General features: G+C 39.6%; 1 pseudogene; it reads left to right on the forward strand.

Annotated features, from left to right (window-relative positions):
- The first annotated feature begins 7,140 nt into the window (after positions 1 to 7,140).
- On the forward strand, positions 7,141 to 8,906 carry LOC122273356 (ribonucleoside-diphosphate reductase subunit M2 B-like; annotated as a pseudogene).
- Positions 8,907 to 12,077: the final 3,171 nt, after the last annotated feature.

Below are 12,077 nucleotides of genomic sequence, written 5' to 3' on the forward strand. Positions count from 1 at the left end.
ATTTCCTCCACTCAAAAGGCAAGCAGTTGATTCCATTTCCTTACTTTGTTTACTTTGAAAATCAAGCAATGGCCGCTTGGAAAAAATGGGTGTTTAAACGCCCCAAAATTGGAAAAAGCTTCAAAGGGTTTAGGGGGACGGTAAAAAATGTAAAGCACTTACGATCTTTTGTGAGTAAGAATGATTCGCTGCGTCGCGTCATTTCCAAAGTGTTTACCAAAAAAGGTTTGGTGGCGGTCACTGCTGCCACTGTGGTGGGTGTCGGCCATCAACGATTACATTCAATCCAATTCGGGTTGTTTTTTAAAATCCGAAAACTCTGTGTGTAAAGTGAAAGACCTCAGTTGTTGTCAACCGGATCCAGTGGATGAGCTTTCATTCTGCTCGCAAACCGTGCAAGGTGATCCTTGTTTAAATTTCGACGAAGACAAGGAAAAGTCGTGCTGTAAATTATGCGATTGTCAATTTTATAATTGTTTGCCTGGTCAAGAAATGGAATGCCGTCGACCCACGATTGGAGAAGCGTTGGCCCATTATGCTCAAGGTTTAACGTTGGGGGCTTGGAATTGGGTGGCTTATTTGGTACCGTTACTCTATTGGGCAGCGGGAATCACGACAGCGCTTATAGTGTTGTGGATAGCGTGGAAAATTTATAAAAAGACAAGAGCGATATGATTCCACAGCTGAGACAATTGGATTTACCAAACGATCAATTGATTCAGCTCATGCGCAAACGACACAAGATGGACATTGAGAAAGAAATCCCAACATGTAAAACAATGCAACCATTTACCAAAAGAATAACACTAGAGCTGGTCAAATGTCCTACGGTACAGCAAATGGTCAAGACGTATATCGAACATCTTTTGAAAAACAAAAATGATTGCGGATACTTGTATTTTTTAATTAATCAACCTCTTTTTGTCAAATTAGACATTCGATTTAATGGGGAAATGGCCATTCAATGTTCACGAAGGGATGAAATTGTCACAATCATTGAAGACTTGGCCAAAACCTGGGCGAGAGAAAATACAATGCTCTATGAAGTGACTCGATTGGAATTGTTATACTTTTTGGTTTTGCTAATCAACCCTCATTTGAATTGGGTGGCTGTGGATTTTTTGCTGAAAGGAACCAGGAATCATACCCATCTAATTGTTGCACCTCATCGTCTTTTGAAAAATAAGAAATTAACATTGTAAAAAAAAAAAAATTTTTTTTTTTTTTTACGTTGTTTGTTAAAGCCACGCGTTGAGTCTTGAAAATCTCAGAACCGTCACAATTTCTTCAAGCCCTCAACTCGCAACTTTAGAATTTCTCTAAACTCACAACTTTAGAATTTCGTCAAGACCTCAACTTTAGAATTTCTTGAAACTCGCTCGACTTGAAAATCAACTTATCACACATGTACTCTGTTCCTCAAAAGTCTTTTCATCTCCTCTAGATACACGATTACTGTTGATGTAATTTGTCTCGTTTTGACCCATCTGCAGCTCAATGTCGTCATCACTCAACATGTACACGTAGCCCTCCTTTTTATGAGGGGGTGTAATTTTTGTTTGAAAGCAAACTTTGTGCTGAACTAATGTTAACGCCATTGGAACCATTTTGACATCGACAAAATTGCTTTTGTTGTGCCGAAACAAATTCAACCACTCCATCACCAACTTTGGCATTTGAACTTTGGAAGGAAGTACAGTGTCGGATTTTGTGAGGCACCACGATGGATACGCTACACCCTTTTGAATACCTTTGATGACTGCGTGTACGTGATCAAATCGAAACGATTCCATCACTTGAAATTCATCCGTGAGTGTCGCAGTTTGAAAAATGTATTGAATGCCTCGTTGCGATTCTAACGCAGGGTGTCCCTCCAAAATCGGGAAGCTAAAACAGAAAAATCCTCCATTGTACGCGTATCCCAGCACCGTCGAGTCTACGCTCACTTTTTCTGTATTGGGTGGTAATTTTAAAAATGTCGGGACATAATAAATGGGTGTCCACGCGGTGGTGGGAACTTCATGAAATTCTGTATACACGTCATATGGATATCGGACGTACAAAATACGTTTAGGCAATTGACCATTTACAGATAACGCCACAAATTCCTTGGGTTCCTGTGAATGGGCTCGCGTTCCTTCATACGTAATGCGAAATGGCCATTCCACAATAACGCCCAATCGCTGCAAAACGTCATCTGAAGGTTTTCCTTGGAGAGTGACGACATGATTACGGTGATACGAATTTAAAATGTCTTGTATGATAAGGTGTCTTGTATGATAAGGTTTTTGTATCGCCCCGGTTCCGACAGCCCTCTCTTCTGGTAAATAAGGTCTTTCAACAACTTGAAAGGGAATCAATTTTGCATCTGTAATTTTATCTTTGGTCAAATACAATCGAGTTTCAATACCCAGATTCTGTTTGCTGCGCCATTCTTCAGCAACTGACAATACGTGTTGGGATGGTTCCTTACTCAAAATGCAAATGCGATACATGGCATTAGTACACGGTCTGCAATTTCCAAAATAGTTTCCACCGGGATACGGTAAATCCTCCTTATCCAAATAGACAACGCAGTTTTTGTAAGAAAATATAATATCTGACGCTTGATGAGATATTCCTCGCATGTATTCGGCGACAAGAGCGGGATCGCTTACAAAGTAAGGGGTGGCATACATTTGAAATGTAGCAGATTCCTCGGGCATAGGCATAATGGTCTTGGAATTACCCAAGAGAGCGCTCCAAGTATTATTTTGGCACATGACAGTGATGGTATCTTCTGTATTGAAAAACACTTTGAGTGCTTGAGCGAAAGGTTTTGTTGTATTTCTACAGATGGTATCGTATCGATACAAATGCAACACGGACCAAGGATCAAATTTCGCATCTGCAAAATTTAACACAATCAAATCTCCTTCATTTTTGGCTTCCGTATAACCATGAAAATTGCTATACAACGTGCTGTACCTCGGAAGATTCATCTTTGCTTTATTTCGTTTGGAGTAATGTAACAAAATGTTTAGAATCTGATTTTTTTGAAGCTCTCACAACTTGCAAAGTTGAATGATGAAAAAAATTAAAAATCCTCTCAACACTTTAGACGGGCTACGTGTTACACGACAACGTAAAAAAAAAAAAAAAAAAATTTTTTTTTTTTTAAAGCCAGGCGTTTAGTCTTATAATCTCATACCCGTCAGAATTTCTTAAAGCCCTCCAACTCTCAACTTAGAATTTCTTGGGACTTGCCACTTTAGAATTTAATCAAGGTTAGAATTTTAACGTTGTACATTTAAGGTGAGCTTTGAGCACCACTACATCCGTTTTCCTCTGACACACATCCCGTCTGACAGGATGCTCTAGTCTCAAAATATACTTTATCTGTCTTCACAGGAAGCCCATTTCCCTCGACGCACTCGCTTTTCCTCACACACAGGACGTGACGTTCGTCCTACCGGATATTTTTGCACCTTATCGTCGAGTGCTTAAACTCTTTCACTTCCTGGTAATGCTAAAAAAACAGGATGTATTGCGGGAAATGCATCCGGTGGCGAGGAGAATTTTAAACATTTCGACTGCGTCACAGGAAAATTTGGAGCTCGCCCACATCCTGTCTGATGAGTATAAAAAAAAAATTTTTTTTTTTGAACGTTTGCATTTTTTGAACGTTTGATATTTAAGTCGAGCATCGAGTCGATACTCTCAGCTCGTCCAGATTTTCCAGAGCTCACACAGATTGCTCAAGTTTGGACCAGTGTTGACGTCGTGCCATTCCCATCTAAACATTTTTCAACGTTGTTTAAAGTTTGAAATCTTTTAAATCATCCGCAGCCTCTACAACTGATCCAGACCACTTTGGAAAGGACACCCACGAATCCCAATCGGCTCTCCATCCATTCTTGGCTCTCTTCCCGTGAAAAAAAAATTATCGTTCTTTCAAAACATCCTGTGACACTTCCTGCCTGAGCAGTATATAAGGTTGAGCCTTCAGATCATTCAGAGCCAGTACTTTGCCTTTGCCAGTTCTCTCTGCTCTTCTAACCATGGCTGACTCTTCGGACTTTGACTCATCGTCTTCCTCCTCTGACGAAGACGATTTGACCGAATTGAATTTCCAGTCGGCGCCTCCTCCATCACCTCCGACACCCACTTCTATGGATATTGGCCAGACGAAGCTGATTTCTCCGATGCCTACCACACCTGAGCCTCAGCTCTTTGAACCCTTGTCACCACCCATACCTGTGGCCTCACCACCTGCCAACACACTGAAACCCACTCCACGCTCCATCGTCCAAGTGGCCCCCTCTCAAGCTCATCCTGCCAGAATACCCTTGGTCTCGGCCTCTGACTATCGATCCCGAGAGAAGCGAATCTCCACCTCTCCACCTCGCCTCTCCAATCCACCCAAAAGATTGAAATCTCCCATCTCCTGGCCCAGGCTTCCCACCAGTGGCATCTCAAGACCTCCCCAGAATTCAAGCAGTCACTCTGTTCCACCCGTAGACTCTAACACCTCGAGCCAGACACCCGTGGACTCTAAGGCCTCGAGGACTGTCAAAACGTCTGCCCCACCTGCCAAGTCCAGCACCTCGAGCCAGACACCCGTGGACTCTAAGGCCTCGAAGACTGTCGAAACGTCTGCCCCACCTGCCAAGCCCAGCACCTTCAACGACGTGCGTTCTCACTCTCCCACGCCAGCCTTCGAGGAGACGAGTCATAACTATCGTCGAGACGGCTACGAACGCAGGCGAAAGACTCATTATACAGGGCGGCATTCACAGACCTTTGCCGTGCTGTGCATTCGAAAAGACGGACACACCTTGACCAACGGTTACATATATCACGTCATGGATGGACCCATGCGCCCTCAGCTCCTGTTGGAGAAACTCTACGACATGCGGGTCCGTTTTTTGATCCACACGGACGCCATCACCAAATCAAAATGGGGTGAAGTATTGGCGAGGCTACCCCCCTTTCATCCAGCCAAGGAACTAAAAGCGGTGGTATTGAAACCAGATGCCACCATAGACTCGAGCAGGTGTCTATATTGCTCGAGGGCAGAATGTCACAGGTGGATTGCCGTGACGAAAGGCATTTCAAAATTTTTGCATTTGGGAATGGAACCGATCCCACATCGAATGTGAGTGTTTATTTTTGTAGTATGCTCGCATTTAATATATATTATTATTATTATTATGAAAATAATTTTGTATTACGCTTGTGAAAAAAAATAAAAAAATGTTTATAAATCCATGTTGTCATCTTTTCACACAAATTTAGAATTTGCAACTTCTTCTCGCAACTTTAGAATTTCTTAAAACTCCCAACTTTAAAATTTATTGAAGGTCTCAACTTTAGAATTTTTTGAAGCTCTCTCAACCTTATACAATATTGGCTGAAGCTTAAACGTCAATAACCTTGTAAAAAAAAAAAAATTTTTTTTTTTTTTTTTAAGTTGTCTGTTAAAGGCAGGCGGTGAGTCTTGATACTTTAAACGCATGAGAATTTTCTAAAGCTCTGACAACTCATCAGCTTGCAGTATAGCACGATATTGAACGTTTTAACATTTCAAACGTTGCCCTTTGAACACCGTACCACTCGAGGCATTTTCTACTCCATTGCTTCAAGTACTCTTGGTGTGTTTTAGGAAAGAGTCTGGGTGCGCGAGCATAGTTGGCCATACACTCTGGATGCATTTTCAAAAATTCCATACGTTTGGTTTTATCCGTGTTGAACCAAGTCAACAAATCATTCAGTTTTAGTTTAGTTTCGAGCAACAAATGCACCAATAGAGCCATTTCATCTACATGTCTCAAAGTTTTTACTCTTTCTCGAATGTCATTGATTTGATCCACTGTAAACCTTCTGCCACTACGCTGCATCGTTGTCTTTTTTCATGGAAACATCATTTGATCAATGGCATAATGCAAAGCTGGTGAATACGAGATCAGCCGTGTCTCCCGATACTTGCAAATACGTCATTTTGATGAAGACAACCAAAAACTTTAACGTTGAACAAGACTTGCAACGCCATTTGTCTTTACGAAACAAACCATTGGTGTGGTTTATTAAACAATTTACCAGACTTTGTGTTCGAGTGGAATACGCAGATATTTTTGTTCAAAGAGAATTGAATCATTTCGGACGCATTGCCCAAGATGTCTCATCCAGAATCGTTCAAAAGCTCTTTCAAAAAACCTATGACACACAAACGGTTGTTGCGCCAACCTGGATTATCAACAAAATTTGGCTAGAGCACAAACCATTTAAAACACTTTCACCAGAAACCTTTCGAGACTGGCTCCTCTCATAACATTTTGAAGAGGTTGTTGCACCAAGAAGTGGCGCGTCACTGTTTTCTGGGACGGCAAACGATTCGAAAACATCGATGGGATGTGTTGAAGCAAGTCGCTAAATGGTTACATATTGACAATGATTTGGAAGATTTTCAAGATGGATTGGTTCGCGAAGAATTGGTGACGATACTCTCAAAAGGCGTAAGGAGAAAAAATTTAAAGCTCTTGCCCTCTGATGAAACGGATTGGTGCGTATTGTTCAAACAGTGGTTAAGTCAAAATACAACAAGTCATGACGTGGGCAACCGTGACATGTATCGTTTATTGGCAGTAGACGGGTTTGACGGACTGGAATCAAAAGATTTGAAAACTTACTTGTTGGCAATGATACATCCAAATAGCATGCGTCGCGACTATCGCTCACACGCTCGATCTGTACGTGAAATGTATAAATGGTTGGATAACAAACCCGAACTAAGTAGTTTGGGTGGAACGGATTCAGGCTGCGTCGTTTTTTTGGCATTGTTGCAACTGTACACTCGGGAATTGCAGAGCCTCATGCTCAACGATGAAATTGCGATGCAAACACATCGAGTCAAAGTGTGGGCCGAAACATTTTTACATAGAAATGCGGAATATTTTACCGACGTTAGAAAAGTAACGACAGAAATTTTAAATGAGTTGGGTCAAGTCTATGTGTCTTGTGAAGAAAATTGGCAACAAGTTGGTCAAGAGCAAGTGATGAAATTATTGAATAGTAACAATGTGTAAAAAAAAAAATATTTTTTTTTTTGGATTATTTAAAATGTGGCTTCTTGCTTGAATCAAATTATTACTGCTGACGGACATGGTCAAAATACTTGTAGAGATTCAAGCCTCCTTTGTAGGCATCGGCAAAACTACTGTTATGAAAATTTTTTCTTATCCAACGGTTGATGGTTACATAGATGATTGTGTCGACATGATAGAGACTGACCCAGATTTCTTTCACGACTCAAACAATGACACGTTACGCAATTACTTGGTCTTGGAAAATTTTGCTGCTCGACTGCAAGCAAAGGTATCCACCCTGCAAAAAACCTGCGCATCCAACTGGACCATCATCACTTCCAGGTGTCCCTTGCTATCTTGTATTCAATTTTCAGACGGTCTATTGGATTGGAGACCTTTGGAAAGATATTACAGGAAGCGTTTGAAGCATTTGGGTGTAGATCACGTACTCATTTTGGATTATGGTTCATCCATTGCTGGATCACCGAAAGCTGTTGAAGCGGGATACAAAAGAATGAGAAAAAGAGGGCGCAAGTTTGAATTGGAGCGATACGATACACTCGAAACCTACAACAATTTTTTTCAAGAGGCTGAGCGCAAAAAATTGGATGTGCTGAAGGATTTGGATCCAAATTTCTATCAATATCGAGACGTGGATTTTTGGGATACTGAAAATTTTAACGAATTCAACATTTTAGTGGCAACGGAAGTCATTAGAAACCACAAAGATTTTGTTTTTAATCTTTTAAAACTAGTCCCAAAGTCACGCAAACCTTTCTTGTATGTAGAACCGCTACTGGAACCCAATCCGGATCGCTTCGTGACATTCCCGATAGAATACCCAGACATTTGGGACATGTACAAAAAAGCTCAAGCCTCTTTTTGGACAGTAGGAGAGGTGGATTTATCCAAAGATTTAGCAGATTGGGATAATTTAAAACCTGATGAGCGTCATTTCCTCTCACATGTGTTGGCGTTTTTTGCGGCAAGCGATAGTATCGTCGTGGAAAATTTGGTGGAGCGCTTTGCGACAGAAGTACAAATCACGGAAGCCAGATGTTTTTACGGATTTCAAATTGCCATGGAAAATATTCATTCAGAAATGTACAGCGAATTGATTGAGACACTCGTTCGGGATCCCAAAGAAAAAAATACATTATTTCACGCCATTGAAGAAATGCCCTGCGTGAAAGCAAAAGCCGATTGGGCATTGAACTGGATACGGCATCCCTCCTTTGCCCATCGTCTGGTAGCATTTGCGGCCGTGGAGGGAATTTTTTTCTCCGGGTCTTTTGCAGCCATCTTTTGGATAAAAAAAGCGTGGTCTTTTACCTGGTTTATCCTTTAGCAACGAGCTCATCAGTCGAGACGAGGGATGGCACTGTGATTTTGCGTGCCTCTTGTTCAACAAGTATTTGCAAGAGAAACCTACACAAGAAGAAATTTTGCAAATCATAACAGATGCAGTGTCCATCGAGCAAAAATTTTTAACAGAAGCTCTACCAGTCAGCCTCATTGGGATGAATTGCACATTGATGAATCAATACATTGAGTTTGTAGCAGATCGTTTGTTGGTGGACTTGGGATGTGACAAGTTTTACAAAAAGGAAAATCCATTTGATTTTATGGAAAATATCAGTTTGGAGGGAAAGACCAATTTTTTTGAAAAGCGGGTGGGAGAGTATCAAAAGTGTGGAGTGCTCTCAAAGAGTCACGAGTTTTCTTTGGAAGAGGATTTTTAAGAGCAACACGTTATCCAATATTTTTTTTTTTTAAACGTTGTAAGCTAAAACCAAGTGCCGAGTCTTGTGCATCTCAGCTCATCAGAATTTTTTGGAGCTCCCACGACTTGAAAAATATAACCTTGCTGCATACAACGGTATTGGACGTTTCAACATTTCCACCTAATCTTATTATGATGGAAAAAGATCGACGCATAATACTATACAAAGTGAAAGAACCATTCTTTGGGACGGAGCCAAAAGTTTTTGAAAATGTCGTACAGATTTTTCCTAATGGTAATTACACCCTTGGGAAAAAGAGCGAGGAAATAGTGTCTACTGATATCGAGATCAAAATACCACGAGATGCCAGAGGTTGGTTATATTCATTAATTCCGGGGGTGAAAGTATATCAAATAATTCCTTCTGGTTCATATTGTAACCTTACTTTTCGTCTATTAAATAAAGAACGCGAACGAATTCATATTGATGATAAAGAACCAGTGGTCAAATTGGTTTTAAAACGGACCAATTTTGCTTTAAACCCATTTGGTAAGATATTGCTGCGAAGAATTGACAATTTCATACGGACTAGATCCTTTTCACGCTCTGAGATTCTGTGGGATTGTGTCGGAGAAAATCATGAAAAGATTGAACAGTGGACATCATTGTTTTATGACCCATACAACAGTAATTGAAAAAAAAAAATTTTTTTTTTTTTTTTAAATAGTTATGTTGTCATTAAAACTTTAGCATTATTTAATACTGTGGAATATTACCCCTATTATTCAAAAGACTGAATTATTTATTTTTTAAAGAATTCATTTTTAATATTTGACAGTTTTTTTTAATTCTTTTTTAACGTTTTACAATTTTATTTACTTGAAAATTGTTGTTTTAAGTATGTATTATTGAAAAATGGTAGAAAAATTATGTAATTGAGACTGTAAAAACATGCCGTTTTCGAATTTTGAGTTTAAAAGTACCCCCCTTCTAGCTGCGACTTTTAAACGATTCAAGGTACCAATCCTTTTGGTACCATGAATCGTTTAAAAGTTAAAATTTATAATCAAACTTTTAAACTCAAAATCCTATTTTAATAGCTTTCAAATGTGATTTTCACATTAATTTTGTATAAGTTGTATAGTTTTTTAATCAGTTTTTTCATCTTTCAATAGCAAAACATAACATTTACAGATTCAAAAATGGAAATGTTTTGCGTTTTCCCCATTTTCCAAATTTCCAGATTTTCCTATGAAGAATCAAACATTTGCCCGCTCAAGTATTTTTTCGTTCTGAGAAGTGCTTATATATTTTTGCAGTTTTCTGCTCTACCCAGTTTCACGTTGACGGTCTTCGAATATGGAATTACCATATGGACGAGAGTCGAAAAAATACTTGAGCAGAAAAAATATATAAGCGCCGTCAATTTAAACCGTTTGTCCAAACATCGCCATTTGGTTTGTCCCATGAAAAAACGTTACATAATAAAGGCGTTTTTTTAAAACATGAAAATTACATTGCTAGGTGCATATTGGGGACTACCCTACTTGAATTACAACGTCAAGATCGGGACGTATGGAAACGTATATTGTAACGCAGAATATGGAAGATTTCACATGGTTTGCGACAATCTTCCTCTCCATGAAGCATTTGAAAGCTTCCTGTTGAAGCATGGTGAAAAAAAGGAACATGATTGGATCGTAGACCTGGCCGAAGCCGATTTATCTGAAATTGTGGGTAGTTTTACAACGTTGGTTGTTAAAATTGCTATGAGTGAAGTTTTGGATAATGTTTTCAAAACGATCTTTGTCGGCAATGGACAATGTGAAAAATGTAATGCCATTGGTCCTTTAATCAGTTTCAAGGAAATGAATGAAAAGAGCGTGATTTTAAATTGCAAGACGACCGGTATTCTCAAAGTGAATCTGAAGCAATGTGTGGGTAGTAATGGATTTTTGAGCGTGGAGACTAACGATGATGATTACATGAGCGTTATCTTTGTGAACCCACCCGATGATTTTAAAAATTTGTTGTATGATTTTAAGCGAGATCATTTCATTGTGTGTGAATGCTTTTCGAAGGATTTTGTCACGAAGCTTTTAAATTGGATTTGCAACGAAAATTTAAAATAGTTCACATTGTTAAAAAAAAAAAAAAAAAAAAAAAAAACTTTTTTTTTTTTTTTACGATGCTTCTGACGTTTGAACTTGAGCCAATATTGTCTAAGGTTGAGAGCTTCAAGAAATTCTAAAGTTGCGAGTTGAGTCCAAGTACCCACGCTAGAGTGTACCTAAAGAACCACGACGAGGCATTTCAAACTATACCATGTGAGGTCCCATCTCTGTTACTTCTTGCTCTGTAAAGAAATTACTCATAAACTTTTCTAAACAATGTGGTTTTCCGTTGACGGTGAACCTTTTGTATGGATTTTGGCAGAGACACAAAAAACTCTCTCGTCCGTTGTATAAAAATGCTCCTTGTTCGCACACATCGGGATTGAGTGTATCACATGCAGGTCCCGACCAAAAAGTTTCATCGGTACAGAGGCAAATCCATCGCGCCACGTCGTCATTTGTCAACATCAATCGACCGCCTTTTTCTTCATTGCATTCAATGGGTGCTCGACCATCTGTTACACACACGCCCCCCACGCATCGGGTAGATTTTTCCACGCACAGGAAACTACAATCGTCTACGCAAAACATGCGTTTGTCTGTACAATTTTGCTGGAAAATGGGTTCACGTACTTGAATTTTTGATTTTGTTTTAAAATCCTCTGGTATCCACCAGAAACACATCCAGATGATTAAAAAAAGGAGCCAGGCGGCCCACATAGTTGTCTTTTTTTAAAAAAAATCAAGATGCAACGATCGATTGATCACCACGATTCCCAAAGTTGTCGTCGCACCTCATCGAATCACGTCGGCACGTGGCAAGATGCTTGGACCATATGTCAGGACATTGCGGATAAGTACTCTGCTACAGAATTTCATCAAATTCATATGGTGGTGGCCGAGTGGATTCCCATGCTCAATGTCATATTTGGGCGTCCCATCAAGGACTTGGAAAATTATAATTTGACATTTTATTATCTTTTCGAACCCAATGGCCCAAAGGAAATTTTCACGTCGTACGCCGAAACTAATAAACGTAAAACGCCTCATGAGAGAAAAGGTTTTCATGTGGTTTTCAATCTTTATGAATTTAAGGCGACGCTAAACAGTTATTGTGATAATATGTGTCGAAACAATAACATGGTCGACGAGGCACGAGGCACCATAAACTTTAC

The sequence above is a fragment of the Parasteatoda tepidariorum genome, chromosome 8, assembly GCF_982258835.1.
Source record: "Parasteatoda tepidariorum strain Cologne lab strain chromosome 8, Ptep-v5.0, whole genome shotgun sequence".
NCBI lineage: Eukaryota > Metazoa > Arthropoda > Arachnida > Araneae > Theridiidae > Parasteatoda > Parasteatoda tepidariorum.